Consider the following 17,246-nt stretch of genomic DNA (forward strand, 5'->3'; position numbering starts at 1 on the left):
ATACAAAGAAACTTTTATCGTTGCAATAAAAAATCGGATACGTTATCGGCAACAAGGAACCCCTGCTTATCTTTTATAGCAAAAATAAATTAAAATATGAAACGTTTATTATTTTCTATCAAACGTTTATTACTTTTAATATGGAAACTTTGCTACTGAAGTGAATTTTTTACTCGATTCCGGCAGCAAGTCGATTGTCATAAACCGCACGAATACGTATCAATCTTATACGTTGGCAATTTTCGAGTATACAACGCGCGTCTTTGAATCGCTCGCGCCTTTCTTTCGTATTTCGCGAAATTACACCTCGGAATCATGAAAGTATGGATACCGTACGGTACATAATTGAGATTGGGCTTGATTAATGAATCACTTGCCCGCCACAATGTTGCTACGTATTTCTGGCAAAGCAATAAAACGCGCAGGATGACGATCAACGGCCATTAATCGGCATGGTTCACCGTACAGCAATGCGATTTAAGCAGTTTTATAATTGCTTTGCGCAATGCTGGCTGGAAACCGATCGATCGTTTATTCTTTACGAGAACGTGTAATTTCTACGCGTTTCTTCCAGCTTCGATCCGTACGTGTCATATTGTCGATCGTACTCGCGATACGTTCGAATTGGCCGCGAAATTTATTGCTAGCAACTATAGTTATTCAAACGGATAATTACATCGAAACGGTCTCGCGGCTACGCGTAATTACGGTTAATCGCGGATCATCTATTCTCTACAGAGTTACTTAGATTATTTCGCCTTAATTCTGTACAATTATATTTGTTTTTTCGCTATCGCTGAAACTCGTCGATGGCAGATTGGAAAAATTCTAATTGCACAGGATAATGGTATGCACAGGATATTACCGGAACACCGAATAATTGCTATTTAACTATTTTATAATTAGCATCGATATATAGAGATCTTCGTTCTTTGGAAACGATTAGATAGCGAAGCTTTTTAATATGCACGGTGCACATAAATTTGCAAGCTTCGAGAGTAAGAGAATAAAAATTGGTTTAGGTATATCGATAGATCGAATTTAGATAGGATAAGAGAAAAGAGCGATAGGGCTATGTGTAATAGTATTGTATGTTGATAACTGTTGGTGTATTTTAATTAATAAAATCTGATAATATCTTATATCATTGGAGAAAAAAGTGTATATGTGATTCAGGGTTAAATTAAGGATTTTAATTGAATTTTTTATTTGGACGCAATCGATTGCGAAGCGATAGCCTTACTTTGATAAATCTCCAGCGCTTAAGAATTTCACATGCACTGCGGCCATTCGTTATTCAGCTTGATACACGTAAACAACCTGGATACATAGGCCAGCGCCAATACTCCTACCAGTTTTAAACGAGATTGCTCAGAATCAGAAGTTATTAATCGATAATATAAGTAGATTCATACAAAAGACCTAAAATATCTAATTATTCACGAATAAATCACGTCCCCTTTCACTTCTCTTACCGTACTCTATTTTCCTTATTTTATGAATTCCCTAGATTTTTGTATCGTTTATTTTCTCGAAAATGCTCGCTGAAAATTGTCAATCCGTAACAGGACGAGAACCGATATGCATTGTTCATTTGATCTCGTTACGATACGCGTGAAACCAGTCGGTTGCTAAATTAGTCGTTAACAATTAATGGAAATCATAGCGGCCAAAGTAATTAGAGAGTCCGCGTGACATCGCGTCACGGTGATGCATCGATCAGTGAACGATGATGACCGATAATAACCCGTTGCTGGCGTCATTTCTTTCTCGTGAAATTCTTATCTAGTTCGGCTGACTCATTTGCAAATAATAACCACACGCGTAGACACGCTCTTGTACATACAAGTACACTCCTATTCGCAAGTATCTAGATACTTGTTTCATAGGAAACGTGACGAGTAATCCGAATACGTCAAAGAAAACGATTGTTCGAATAGAATTAGAAAGCACGTGAAAACGTATATAGAAGTTGTATAATTTTTAGTGCAAATATACGCTTCGCTCATTCGCTATAATGGTACCATTTAATTAACAATTATTTTGGCACATTTTGAAATTTTATCAGCACTGTAATAAATATTGGGTTGGCAACTAAGTGATTGCGGATTTTGTCATTACCATCTAATGACAAAATCCGCAACTACTTCTGATTGTATATCGATAAAGTTTGAAAGAATTCTGGAAATAATAGGAATTATACCAAGTATACACATACGTTTCAGAGTAACCTGAACGCATTACTAGATGAAAATAATTCATCAATTTCCTCATATTCTTCTATACGTAATTCTTTACCATTTTGTATTAAATTTCCTATTGCAATTTCATAAAACTTCCACGCTGACGTTCATCGTTGTCCTAAACTTAACTCTCAGAAAATCCAAACTTACTGGGAAGCCCAATACTTGTAATCAGAGTTCACTGAATCGAGTAAGGGAGAAGATACATTGTATTGCAACTAAGTGATTGCGGATTTTGTCATTAGGTGGTATTGACAAAATCCGCAATCACTTAGTTGCCAACCGAATATATTATAGTATCGTGGGCGAGGGACTTGGGGGGTGTCGGGCGAATTGTAAACAAGCGGTTGCTGAGCATGTGCGTGGTGGGACTAAGACAAAAGACAAGGGTTTGCTAAGGGACGATAAACGAATTAACAGTCATTGTGAGTTGAGAAGTCAGAGAGTGCGAATTGCGTCGTCGAGATAGTGTTGCTAGCATCGTCGAGAGTTGCAAGTTAATTATCCAGTTGCCTTAATTATAATACGTTATTGTGATTAGTTCACGTTCGACAACCATCGTTTCCTGTTTAATCAACATCTGTTTAATCCATTTGTTATAAATAAACTAATTGTAGTAAAGATCCTACGATTTAAACAGCAATAAAATATACACGCGCGTATTTGAAACGGAGAAAAGCATCCGCTACTGAAAAATATTGCGCTCGGTTGATAGAGCGTTCGAATAATAAAACGTCCGGATGTTGGGATATTCGGACAATATGTGTCCGGATAAGAGCAGCTCTACCGTATTTCATATACGAACATGGAACTTTTCTACGATAAATGTTGAAATATTTTCCAGAGGCAGTGTACGTATACGTATATTTCTAGCTGCGTGTCGCAATCTCGTTTTGTTGGACGATGTTTGAGGCGAGCGTAGCTGCTCGTCTACTTACAGGAGGCTTCGCTCACGCACGCCCACCGCGGCCGTGACCACGTGTTCCACACGCTTCGTCCACACGCTTCGTCCAACACGGTCGTACGCGTGCGTACGGGTGCGTGTGTGCGCGTCACGGCTCCGAGACTCGCGTCGCTCCGCACGGAGTCTCGCTCGAGTCACACCTGCTCCTTTTTCCCACGAGATCGCTTTGCCCCCCAGCCACCACTCCTTCCTCGGACGTCCTCGGCCACCCTTGGCTCCTTTCGCTCTCTGACAAGCATCGAGTCGGCCAGGGGCGGCGGAATTGACTCGTCCGTGCCGCCACACAGATTTCCTTCTTCTCTAATGTCCTCTCTCTTCGCCAGTCACGCTCTTTCCGCTAGTTTCATTAGCAGATCGCGAATTTTTTGGCATCTACGGGAAATTCGAAGACGCTCGCATGGAAAGATCGCGCGGGTTATATCAGGCGAAGTGGAAGAAGAAACGAGGAAGGTCCGTTTTGCCTGATTTTCCGTTTTACGGCGCGCTTTGCTCGCGAAAACTGAAATCGCGCAATTGTCAGTGATTACCAGGTTGCGATTGTTCGTTCGTTTGAACTGCGTGCAATGCAGGCGACATGGAAAAATGTGTAGGTATCGAAAGTATAGTGATCTCTATAATATTTGAATTCTATAATAATTTGAGTTTCTTTAAAACATGAATTCGCGATCTATGAATTGTAAATTCAGTTTCGCGAAACGCACGAGTTAAAAATTTAAATTCGTGGTCGTTAAGTTACTTTTGTCTGACGTACAGAAGAAAAGCTTGGTACTCGATATAGCTTTCATCTGTTGAGAAACCTGAAGACGCCGTGTGCTTCAGAATGCAGATAGATGCGCGAAAAAGGGGTCTCGTTAATTAACTTAATATATAAGCTGGTCCCGTGGTCGTTGTCGCTTTCGATCTCCCTTCCATGCGGTACACGCGGAGTATCAATGTCAGGCTGTTTTTCACAGCGTGAATATTGTGGGTCATTTGCATTAAGAATGCAAGATACGGCGGGTACAGCCTCATGCCGGTAATCGATCTGCGATTTTGTACTGCGATAAACGCCGCTCGAGATATGTCCACATCCCGCGCCTCGAATAAACGGGTCACATCCCAGCTCGTGTTATTTCTGGCCTAATAAAACGTCAATTATCGTATAATTCGAAAGAAAAGAGAGAGAGAGAGAGAAAGAGTATCCGCTTGATTTCTGAAGTTTCGACTAATTGAATAACGTAAAATTATATTACGAACGAGCGAAGGTCGATGTGAGAACAGAATTTTAAGCATATCGCCTTATTTTATCTTTATCTTTTTATCCACTTTCGAGATGTTACAATTTTTCAGTAACTAAAACATTTTTTTTTTTTTCAACAAACCATATAAGAATTTCTTTTTGAGGAAACAGGTTAGGCTGCAAGGTAGTTAAATTCAAGTGCACATTCGTGTAAAATATTTTCGCGATCGTTAAATTTAATAAAAAAAATTTCACGGTCTAAAGAAACGTTTGACCCTAAAAGGGTTAACCAATTCGCCGGATCATTGATTACATAGAACTTTCTGACATCGCTCGGTATCTGCTTTTCTCATCTTCCAACTTCGCCAATAATCGATACAAGTTTAAGAAACATCTCCGTATAGCTTGCAAGGAGAGAATTACTTCGGTTTTGCTTATCGATTTGTGTATTAAACTTCTCGCGATCTTCCTGCGCGATTCTCCCTGTGAAGCTTCTTTATCTTCCTTTTTACCAGCGGGCTGTCAGTGATCGCGAATAAATTTCTATTGAACGGCGTAACATCGAAATCAATTTCGACAATGCCGCGATAACGTAACACGGTTGGTAATGTTCAATATTTTAGCCGAGTCACGATCGGCTGCAAGCGGTTCTCCATCCAGCAACGATATTCTCTCGTACGCACCGACTGTTTTTTAATATTCGTACGGTACTCAGTTTGGAAATTTAAAATCGTACAAATATTTAAACAACAAGAAAATCACATTAATTTTACAAAGTAATAATTTTACATAATATACACGCAGTGGAAATTGTATTCGTGAAAAGACTTTACGTGAAAAAATAGAGTACGAGTATAAAATAACATTTTCCTCGTCCGATGTACAAATATTATAAGAATCACTGTGCGTCACGTGAAATTCCTGTAAACGTTCGTCAATGTTTACCATGCACACGCCCTCCAGACTCGCACTTGAAGCTCAACGCTTCTTCTTTTCCCTTTTTTATCTACCGCGTGTAGTCCCAACTTATCTACTGTTAAGTAAATTCACGTACGAAACGTAGATTCAGGGTGCGTACGACGTCGAGAGGACACTTTTCCAACTCTACCATTGCGATAAGAGGAGGTCCGTTTTTCGTGGATACGCAGATATATCGAAGCGCGAAGTGGAAAACTGGTAATGAAAAGCTTTTTAAGTTGCTTCGCATCTTTTTCAAACACCTGGTCACCTAAGCACAATTTCTTCGTCTTTTTCTTTTTTTTACAATTTAGCTAAATAATTTTAAAAGAGAAAGCGTAACAGTTTCGTGGGAAAAATGATCAAATTATCGAATATTATAACTGGTAATTATTTTCTACCGCTGGTATATAACTTACATCGTTCGTCATTGTAATTTCCCGATCTTCTATAACCATTCGTTTCTATTTATGCTAATTTTGATATCACGTAGATGGAGAAAAGGAAGAGCGTAAATCCAAGCCCAGTACCGGACGTTCGAATAATAAATTCCTGACGGTCGCTAGCCTCGGCTTTAACCTTAATCATCGTCTTTTAATTACCTTCGTGAACATGGTCGTGCCGATCAAAATCGTCTTCTCCCGCGTTCATCTTTGAAATTTTAATTACAGCCCTCGTGTTATGATTAATCGAGGAACGCAGGGTGGCTTACGAGAGTTACGACGATCTGAAAATCCTGGTTACGACTTTGGCCGAGTTTCTGTCTTTAATTGCCACGATTAAAAGCTACTTAATGTAATAATAGTTTTCGGAAATATTTACTCGGACACGTTTTTTTCTCATGCTTTCGTTTTTACGAGAACGCTATCAATTTTTTCTTTTGACACGTTTTCTTTTTAGACAGGTAATAATCTTTTTCTTCCTATTTGGTTTCCAACAAATGTTATACAGGTTAATTATAGCAGGGAAATTTTCTGGTTGTTCTATAATTTAAGGTTTAGAGTTTGCGTTGCGTAAGTGATTATCGAGTAATTAAAATGTTGTTAATGTTTGTGTTCCGGGGATTTCTTGCCAGTTGATGAGCGTCACGGTATCCTGGAATAATAAATCCGTTTAAATGGCATCTATGTATGCTACACGTACTAGTTACGTAATAGGACAACCACTTTTATACTTCGATACCTTTCTAATTAATATTACACGCATAAATATCGGAAATATTTTACCATTCTACATAAAAATCCATATGAAAATCACGTTTGTATTCTTTCATTATTTAAGGCTGACAAACAATTTCCAATTTCTACATTTTTTATTTTAGATGAATGAAATATAAATACAAGAGAACAGATTAGATCTTATACTATAAAAATATATATATATAAATACGATATGTTAATTTTCCAAGATATCGATCAGACTATACCACCCTTGCTATACAAATCATATGCTGCAGTACAGATTGTTCGTGTTATTAGTTCCCATAATTTTTTTCCTAAACAGAAAAAAAAATAGGGTTTGCTGTATGTAGAAAAAGGAAAGTTTTCATTGAAAAAAACTGCAAAATGCACAAACATTTTTCCACTTATGGAAAGAATATCATCCCCAATATGTAGTTTACTCTGAATCATTTACCTTTCACCTATTTTCTTATCCTTGTTTTCTTATCGTTTAGAAAAAATACTCTGCAAACTAACAGCGCCAACATCTTGTACATTTTCTCGCCAAATACTCGTCAAGTATTAATTAACTACACCTACTACTACTGTTACTACTATTGCTACTATCAACGAACTGGCTGCCGTATCAAGAAACATAAGAAACAATAAGCGAACAATGGTCAATTTTCAATGGAATCGAGCGTGAAGCACCGCGGACAGCGTCGATCGGTGGTCTCGAAGCGACGACCTTGGTTGGTCAGCCTGGAAACGTACGTATACGTCCTTGGCTGAAAAATTTACGCCAACAATTAAACTACACCTTGAGCTCGGAGAACGCGTCCTGCACCTGATGCCCTTTTTTAAAAGGCCTCCTCTAGCCCTCGGTGTCCTTGACCTCTCCCCTCCCCCTTTCGTCCTTCCCTATATCCCCACGGCGGTTTCACAGCGAAAGAAATCAATGTAATTCACGCCCGCATTGCGTTAAAACGATCACTACCCACACCTGTGATCATCGAAACCGCTCATGAAAATCCCATGAAAATCTCGTGACATCGCTGCTGTTTGTGTCAACGATCTTTTCTCAGTTTAATCATTTTTTTAATATTTTTCAGTTTGACTTTTAGTGGACGATGATACAAGTTTGTATGGCATCTTGTTACGGTTTATCTCGTAGAGGAATTTTTTTAGAATTTTTAATTGGACAATTTTTCAAAACGATTCTAATTTCTATGAAATTAGTCCTTTTCAACTGCTTGTTATTTATGTTATTTATATTGTAGTTTTACTGAGACCTTTGTTGCTCGATTTCTACTTTCGTATCAACGATCTTTTCCCAGCTTAGTCATTTTTTAACATTTTTCAGTTTGACTTTTAGTGGACGATGATACAAGTTTGTATGGCATCTTGTTACATACAAGGAATTTTTTTAGAATTTTTAATTGGACAATTTTTCAAAGCGATTCTAATTTCCATGAAATTAGTCCTTTTCAACTGGTTGTTATTTATGTACATTATGTATAACATGTGTTGTTTATGTTATTTATATTGTAGTTTTACTGAGACCTTTGTTGCTGGATTTCTACTTTCGTATCATTCGCTGTTTCATGAAATCTTTTCTACGAGCCTTATTTTCTGTCGGTACTTAAACAATCATTTTCAAATATCGATATTAATTCAATATCAGAAAGAAAATAGAAGAAACGTGCGTATGCTTGTTAGAAGACGAGTAAGACACACCACGGCGTGATTGTTTGTTTCTTTAGTCGAAGCTTAAAGTTTCACTCTTAAAGCTTCCACCTTGAAGCTTCAACATCGTACGATATCGGCCCTAAAATTCAATCTTTAAAGTCGAACTACTACAAAGCTTTAAAGATTTTAACCTCGTACGATATCAATCGGAATTTCTTAAGAAACTCAATTTTGGAATAGTCAACTTTCTATAACTTGTATTTAATGGGATAACGACTACTTTTAATTTTCATTGTTTCATCCAGAAAATAAAATGAAAGCTTTTAAACGAACAGGCCACTCTGGTTATTTACAACACAATGATACAGGCTGAGGGTTTCGGTTGCACAACAAAACTTCACAGACATCGACTTTACGCAGCGCTAATCTGAAAGCTTGTGTGATGGAATAAGTGACTCGATCGTTTACAGTCCCGTTTTAAAAGCATATCTCGCGACAAACTGCGAGACGCGGGTCTTTCAGTTGCAAACGAGCCGTTTATTGAAGAATCGCAGGTGCCTCTTAAAGATTTTCTTGTTTCCATCGCGACATGCTCGCCTCGACATGCATTTTTTTTCCATCCTCGCATTTCAGGTGTCTTCAGCCTTCGGTGGAATGCGTATCGTCAAAGTTGCTGGGGTTAATTGCGTGCGTCGAGTCATTAAGCAATTATCAAGTAACAGGACATCGGCCTGGTAAATCCACGCCACGGTAATTTCCATCCGTTTCATCGTCGTTTTCCGTGTCTTATGAGATGAATTGACTTGTCTTGAATCGTAGGGAGTCGGCTCGACCGTAATTTCGTTCGATCGTTATTACCCTCTGAATCGTACGGCGAATAAATGAAGTTATAAGAATTAGGTAAAATAATCAAATTATGGCTTATACCATAAGATATAATATTGTATATATATTTTTTAATCACAATAAACGGTACATGTAACAATGAAGTATGCGTTATATAAATAAGCAACGAGTACACGTTATGGTAATACGGTACGTTAACGAAGAGTTTCAAGAGTGTCTTGGATAATTTTCACACAAAATTCCTGGAAAGAAACATATTGCGGTGATACCGTACGATTACCATAAAAAAACGCGAGAGGGAAAAGAACAAGCACTTTGGACATGGCGTGGACAAACTCGATGGATAAATTCGATAGACAAATTCTCAATACGATCAACTCTAACATCTGAATATAATTTTTGAGTTAAAAACTTAGGAATAAACCAGCTGAATTAATCGAGAAAAATTTGGAATTCGAGTTAACTACGACTGGGGCTAATTTAGATCATAATTATTTAAAAGCTCGCGAAGATATAAATGGCAAACGTGATTTTTCAGCTAAATCAACCGCAAGATGCTGAAATCCGGTGGTGACTATTATAAATTGCAAGATCACGATTGTTTCAATGCATATTTTTCTTTCTTTCTTTTTTTTTTTTTTTTTTTTTTTTGTTTGTCACTCGTCCGATAAAATTAATCGACGAGAATTTTATGCCGCGGCGGTATATTTTTTCGTCGGTTATTATCTTGAAAATTTGATCGGCTACCGAGTATCATCACCATTAACTTTGCGAAACAATCACGCATTTCATGGTTCGTGCGTTCACCCTTACGAGAGTGCGAGTCTCGTAATCGATTGAGAAACCGCCACGAATGCCATCTCAGGTGTTGTTTTTCCCACAAGTCATCGCACCTTTGAGAAACCATCCAATTCAGCCAGTGTCTCCGAAAAAACTGACACGTTCGTAATTCGCCAGAAGCTATTAGGGTTGTCGACCGCCATACTCCCCATCTCTCATCCACGAACTGGTTCACAGGAAACCTGTCATTTCCTAATAACTTTTTCAGTTCGCGATTATTAGGCCTTTAAGAAGTGTTTAAAGCACGTCGTTTCATCGTATCGCGTTATTTTTTATTGGTTTCGATTAAAACCTAGAGATGCATGGAATAAGGAAATAACTGGCTGGTTTATCGCGCGGTATTATGGCGATATCATTTTGATCGCTGGCTTTATTATTATTATTATGTTTTATTATTAACGTAGCATATTAATTTATTACTTAATTTTAAAGCTACTGCGAGTTTCACTTTTGTCGGGATGTTATTCGTACAGAAAAGTCTTTTGTCATGGAAAGCTTCCACAACTTTGATCTTCAAAGAAGAATTCGTTATTTTTATTTAATAAGAGCATTTAGTGTATTCTTGTTGCGAGAAAGTTTCGTCATCGAAGGTTCTAATGTTTTAATTCATTTTATTTGAGTTTTAATTTATATCGATTACACGTGAGTCGAACGACAATTGTTTTCCGCTTTCAGTTTATAAATTGTGGAAAAAATGTATTTTTCAAGAAATTTACATAATTCTAGTGAACTGTGATATAACAAAGAGTAAGGTAATTGAAATATTTCCCAGATTTCGACAATCTCTGTGACTAATTTCACCATTCAATAAACTCGTTGATTACATGTTCGATTTAATTAGAAAAGTGCTTACGTAATCGGGATTCTAATTGGTTGACGTACATTCTTTTCTCACAATCGACTCAGCCAGCGTACAATGAAATTTCTTTGAACGACACGTTCGCCATACGAAAAGAAAGAAAGAACAAGGAACGAAGTGGAAAGCAGGGAGCTGAATTGGAAAGTTTTACACACAAGCAGCCCATACATCAAAATATTTTTCTTCTTGCCATAAGAAAAAAAAATTTCATTCTTTTCTGTTGTAGCCGTCTTGGTATGGCAGAGCAAACATTCTGTTTTGCAAATCATTTTCGTTTGAATGCAGAACCGGGTGGCTTAATAGCCACGTTTCACCAATGTGTTTTGATAACTTTATTTTGGCAACCGGTTAGTAGCAAAAATACAATGACACGTCATTTCGTACGAGATGTAGGGGATAGGAACATCGTTTGTTCTTCTGATAATTTGTCCAACTAATTTTTAATTTAAGGCCCAATGAAATTCATATACGTCGATAGTCCCGTTTTCCATAATTTTACTCGACTCCAATAATTTCCTTGCTTTAATAATCTTCCTGTTTTCACGACATCACGTGCTCGATGATTCAAATTTTTAATCGCCTTTATGTAATCAAGGGCTACACGAGTCTCTAAGAAGCCAAGCTGATGCACTTTTTCTGAATTTCTCGGTTTCATTGTACGGGTACACCATTAATGTCCCATTCTCAAGAGAAAAATCACTTGCGCAAGTTCATTTATCACAAGAACACGGCGCAGATAATGGAAGGTCTTATACCATACGTATGAATCAGTATTCGTATCCTCATTTTTCTCTACTGTTCAATTTAACGAACCTCCTGTTCAACCTCTCATACGCTATCCTTACGAATCTGGTGAAAAAAACGTTCTCCGTTCCATGAACCCGTAAAACCACGTCTCCGTAAACTCGCTTAAAACACAAGCTGCGGTATAGCGACCAACGTCTCGCCTTCAAAATAATCATTCTCCTCGCCTGTACCCCCTTCGAAAAAACTCTCACCCCGTTCGATGAAAAAGCAGCAAGCGTTCGAAGAAAACGCGGCAGACAAAAGTGCGTGAAGCTCGAGAACCGAAGGCCCTGAAGTCCAAGAGGAAGAAGCGCTAAGAAGAAATTCGATTTCTTCGCGCACGGAACAAAACCAAAGAGAATACATACATACATACATACATACATACCGGTATAAGCGTTTCGAGTGGATGTACGTTGGAAGAAGTGGACCTCGCGGTCTCCTTACGGGGCCCCGTAGCTTACGGATCGATTTTACACGTGCAATACTTTTTGATTACTTTAGGAAGGGGGCCCGAGGTGGGGCCCCGGCGTGTCTCAGCGCCCTGGCTTTCCGTGGGCACGGAGGGGGCCCATCGACGGGGGGACTTTGCCCCCACAAGTGGCTCCCCGGTAGCGCCGTCGCGCACCTGCCGCTTATTCCCACGCCGGGACTCACGTTCGCCTCATCTTTCCTCTGTTCGTGTTTCCCGCTACCCCTCGACACCCCTTGGCCGCCTCTCTTTCTCTCTTCTTCAACTCCTCCTTCCCCCAACCTTTCTCTCTCTCTTCATCTTACTCTCTACTTATTTCCCTGTCTTTTTTTTCCACCTTGATTTTACTCTATTCCTCTCCTTTCTTCTGTTTCTTCTTGTTCTTACAGTGTACGACCCTCTCTCGTCAACGGCGGCACACGTGTGCACCACGGGCCCCTTCTACGAGGGCACGCTTATTTATTTTTAGATATTTTCGTACGGCCGCGAGATATACAACCCTGTACGCAAGCCACGAATTTCGAACGAGGTGCCGTTTCCCCCTACCCTTTGCACAGGCCACCATAATATTCCGGCGGTACGTGATCATGGGATTTGTCTGCGAGGGAATGCGAATTTGACGAACCAACCCTACCGCGTTCTTTCGCCCATCTTCGGGCCAGTTTCGTTCTCTTTAACGCGGGAAAGTATTTAGTCGATTGTTTGGTTTTACAGTTTTCTTTCAATCTCGTAATCTTTTTCACCTGATAACAGGTGAACAAGATTGAAATATACAAATTCCAAGGTCAAGGTCCTGACACTTCAGGGTTCAAGGATGGTTAGGCTCGGTAGAGGGGGTATTTTGCTCGACGAGGTTAAATTGGAGCGTAGGGACAGATGGTTGCAATTTTGCTTCTCAGAGATTTGCATGGACGTAGTTTTATTTGCCACGAGATCAACAAATGGCGGAATGACGTTAATGGATGAAGAATTTTCTTAAGAAAATTCCGATTTCGGACGATAGTTTAGTATACAGCGTAATGAGAATATAATTTTCTTTACGGAATTCGTATTTGTCGAGCGATCCAATTTGCACGGTGTGACTTTGGAACGTGAAAAATGGCAAAATGAAGAATCACGACAGAGACGATCGACCCTGAAAGAACGATCGAATTATTCTCGACAGGAATTGTTACAATTACGCTTTCCGGTTTCGTATTATGCGTATTATTCAGGTTGACGTGTTTTTGTAAGACACGTTGCACGGGCAAAAGAGAAGAAAGAGAATCGCAGGGAACACGCGAACATCGTGAGTGAAATAAAAGGACGCAGCGAGTAAAATGGATAAAGTGGAACGAGAAAACGGACACCTCGAGTCGAGGATGTCGTTCTGGTTAGGAATTCTGACGGGTTCTTTCGTCGAAGAAATCCAATACTCCGGCGACGTCTGGTCGTGGTCGAACGGTCGTTTTGTTTGACGTAGGCACCAATGTACTGATATTCGACCAGATTCCTTATGGATTACCTGTATCCATCTTCCAACAACGCAACACCGATCAGTTTTCTTTCTTACATGTTAAATACTGTGACAGGTACACGACTGTTAATACAAGCTTGTCGCGATTAAGAATCTTCAGCCTCTTTTACTTTACTTTCAGTTATTCTTCCAATGTTCTTGATAATCGTTAGTTTCTGTGTTTTCCACCTATGAGAAAATCTTTCATCAACCTGGACAAGTAAACTGTCTGTACGGAATTGACATTGTCGGTATAGATATCGATCTTTATCACTGATTTTACTATTCTTCTTCACAGCTGCAATCTTCCCATCGAAACTCTATAGAAAAATTCTACAAAACGTGCGAAGATACTTCACTGAATTATAAAGACAACAAATTAGACACGCACAGATATTAATGGAATGGAATCAAATTATTCGTCTTCTGGTTCAATCTCATCCAATGTTCTCTCTTCTTTGTCGTATCTGGTTAAATAATCTTTTACGCTCGTTTAATTTCTTCCGACTCTAAAGCAAACGCAATATCTGGCTGAAAACGTTTAAACAAGTAGGTTACGTTTAAACGATCCAACGCACGAATCTCCGAATGCAAATACTTGCATCGACAAACACCTGCAGCTACCTAAATCTCCAACACGAACACCATTACTCACCCTCGGAAAATTAAATACAATACCTCGGTGGGAGAAATCGAATTTCCTGCAACGAACCAGCGAATATTCCATAGGTGTTTCACTATAGATCCGATCGGACACGCATCCACCCTCATTACCCTCCTACGAGCAGTCGAAAGAATCGTGTACGAGCGTTCTATTTAAGAATTCCATTGTCCACCCCGAGGGGTAGAGTGTTCCCGCCAGGAACGCGTCGAAATCGGTGTCAGGGTAGTGGAGGAATCCCGCATCACCGCTATTGTTGTTCGCCAACCCCACGCGAGGGTTGCACGCCGGGACAAGTGGCATTGTGTGTTTTTTGGGGGAGATGGGGAACATTGCACAGGTGCACAAACCTGCGTAAAGTGCATAATGTGAATCGCTGAATGGAGGGATGGGAGTGTAAAAGGAGGGGAGACGAGGAGTTTCTGGACAAACAGGCCCCCTCTCTGTGCAGGAAAATTAGGAGCCTTTTTAGACCGAGGAAGAAAGAAGGGAGGCTGCCTGGTTTCCAGACGCTGACGCATTTTCATCTCCGCCCTAAAATTGCCGATACGCGAGGGGAAAAGAACAGGATGAAAATCCTCTCATACGGAGATTTTGTTCTTTTTTTTTTTTTTTTTTTACGAAATTCTTGAAAGGTCTGTCGAGGGTTTTGGTCGACTTTGCGTGCTTTTTGGCGTCTAAGGGAATGTTTACTGGAAGAAATTGGAATTATTTTTAATTCAGTTGGAAATTCGTAGATCTATTCGATTGGTTGAAATTTATCGAGCTTGAGTTTTAAACTTGACTATTTTATACAATTAGGCGTATTTACTCACAAGAACAATATTTTGCTTTACTTGATATCCTAGCCACTTTTACCCTCTTTATATAAAATCGTATCTATGTATAATCGCTGGATTTCAGAAATATGTTGCAGTTACGTTTCTAATAAACTGTTTCATAGGATATTTATTAAGCATATGAGACATATTTTCAAGTAAAAGTAGCGCTTCGATAGCACAAGCTAAAGAATATTCCATCGAATTCTTAAAACTATTAACCCGAAGAGATTTCTGGCGAAAAGGAACCGGAGCTGATCCTTTTTCATCCCTAACTTCCGATACAAAATTCTACGCTATATCGTAAGCTTGTATATTTGATATTGTATGTATTTAATATCGCATAAGAGCAGGACGATGTATATCAACTTTCAAGTTGCACGTAACTCACGCTTCGTCTCTAAATTCGCCGATTCTAATATCCTAAAAGTATCGTGAGACGGTTCCTTCTTACGCAACTAGAGCCCTCGTGTTTCACAAAACCTCCAACGAAACGTAATCCCACTTTGACGCTCTTTTCTTATTTCTTATTCCGCGAAACTTCTAGAACGCGCTATAGAATCGTCGTCCAACAAAATAAAATTCTATTGTGACATTCCTTTGCCATTTTCACTTGCGAATTATCTGCAAAACTAAACTAAAACACGCTATAGAATCGTTGCCCAACAAAACAAAATTCTACTGTGACATTCCTTTGCCATTTTCACTTGCAAATTAAACCCTCGCAATTTATCTGCAAAACTAAATTAAAACATACTATAGAATCGTCGTCCAACAAAATAAAATTCTACTGTGACATTCTTTTGCCATTTTCACTTGCGAATTATCTGTAAAACTAAACTAAAACACGCTATAGAATCGTTGCCCAACAAAATAAAATTCTACTGTGACATTCCTTTGCCATTTTCACTTGCAAATTAAACCCTCGCAATTTATCTGCAAAACTAAGTTAGAACACACTATAGAATCGTCTCATCCAACAAATTAAAATTCTATTGTGACATTCCTTTGCCATTTTTACTTATAGGTAATTTATCCGCAAAACTCGAAGCTACCTTACAGCGCCATCACATCCGACGAAACGTCGAAACAGTCTCGCGAATGCGATACCAGCTCGATCTCTTCTCCATTCTTCATTCCCTTCGTAAAAAGCGTCTCAAAGGAACGTGGACGTTTTCACGAGACAAGGATTAAACTGTGTCTTCAATACCGGGGCAGATCCGGTCCCAAGGTTACCTCGTTCATGCGTAAGTGGCTGTGTCTCGAGTCGTCGAAGACAGAACCCGATAATCGGTACGGCTGCGAGGAAATTACATACCGGCGCGCGACTTGTAACAATGTATACGCTGTTCACTTGGACGGTTGATCACGATTATCGAGGTAAACACGTGAGGCTAAAAGTGAAACGTCGTTTCACAAAGCCGATCCGTGCAGAACGACTAACCGAGATGCTCTTCTGGCATCTGCCCGCGAGCTGCGCGATGTTTTCACGCGATACGACAAGAACAGCCCTTTGCCTCTATCCTTAGGCGTATGTCCATTTGCACGACAGGGTTATTCGAGTAATTCTAAACTTTTACGTTTGTGAATTTAATGTTGAACTTTACGCGGAATAATCGGAATTCACGTTTATCGAGAGACGCCATTAGTCTTCGATATGTTGGCTTGGCAACTAAGCGATTGCGGATTTTCTCATTAGGTGGTAATTACAAAATCCGCGATCACTTAGTTGCCAACCCGATACGAGTCGTTTCATGCAAAGATGGTGTAAGTCAGGAAAGTTGATTATTGCACGATACGAGAGATAAATTAAAAATTCCGTAAGGAGACGAGCGGACGATTCTCGCTTCATCAAGGCTACCGAGAAACTAATTAAATGTACTTACGCGACACAGAAGCAAGAGTAGGCTTTCGACAATATGCTCTGCTAAATCAAATATGCAAAAGATCGACTCACGCCGCTTTTGCATTAGATTGTGGATTTCTATGAGCCATCGCTTAGCTCGAGTCCGATAATCCTATCTTGCCTTAAGACAGGTGTTCGTTTGAGAATCGCGAGTGACAGTTACTTTCAAAAATAATCTTATCAGATCTTATAGTCGTTATCTTTCAGAAATTTTTTCTCAGATAGACGGTGAAAAAGCATAAATTCTTTTGCATCTAGTTTCTCTAGTTTTCATTTCTAATAGCACGTTTCGTAATACATCGATGCCGGGCTCGCGAAGTCGCAAGGACCA

General features: G+C 39.4%; 1 protein-coding gene across 11 annotated transcripts in view; it reads left to right on the forward strand.

The window, feature by feature from the left end:
- LOC117154994 (tubulin monoglutamylase TTLL4) overlaps window positions 1-17,246 on the forward strand; it is a 237,644-nt gene that overhangs the window by 131,122 nt on the left and 89,276 nt on the right. For 3 of the 11 annotated variants that reach the window (XM_076623108.1, XM_076623109.1, XM_076623110.1), the window contains one exon: window positions 7,059-7,313. The exons of the other annotated variants lie outside the window; for them this stretch is intronic. The gene's annotated coding sequence lies outside the window, so the exon portion shown is untranslated. The remainder of the gene's footprint in view (window positions 1-7,058; window positions 7,314-17,246) is intronic. 11 annotated transcript variants of the gene reach the window in all.

The sequence above is a fragment of the Bombus vancouverensis genome, chromosome 12, assembly GCF_051014615.1.
Source record: "Bombus vancouverensis nearcticus chromosome 12, iyBomVanc1_principal, whole genome shotgun sequence".
Taxonomy (NCBI): Eukaryota; Metazoa; Arthropoda; class Insecta; order Hymenoptera; family Apidae; genus Bombus; species Bombus vancouverensis.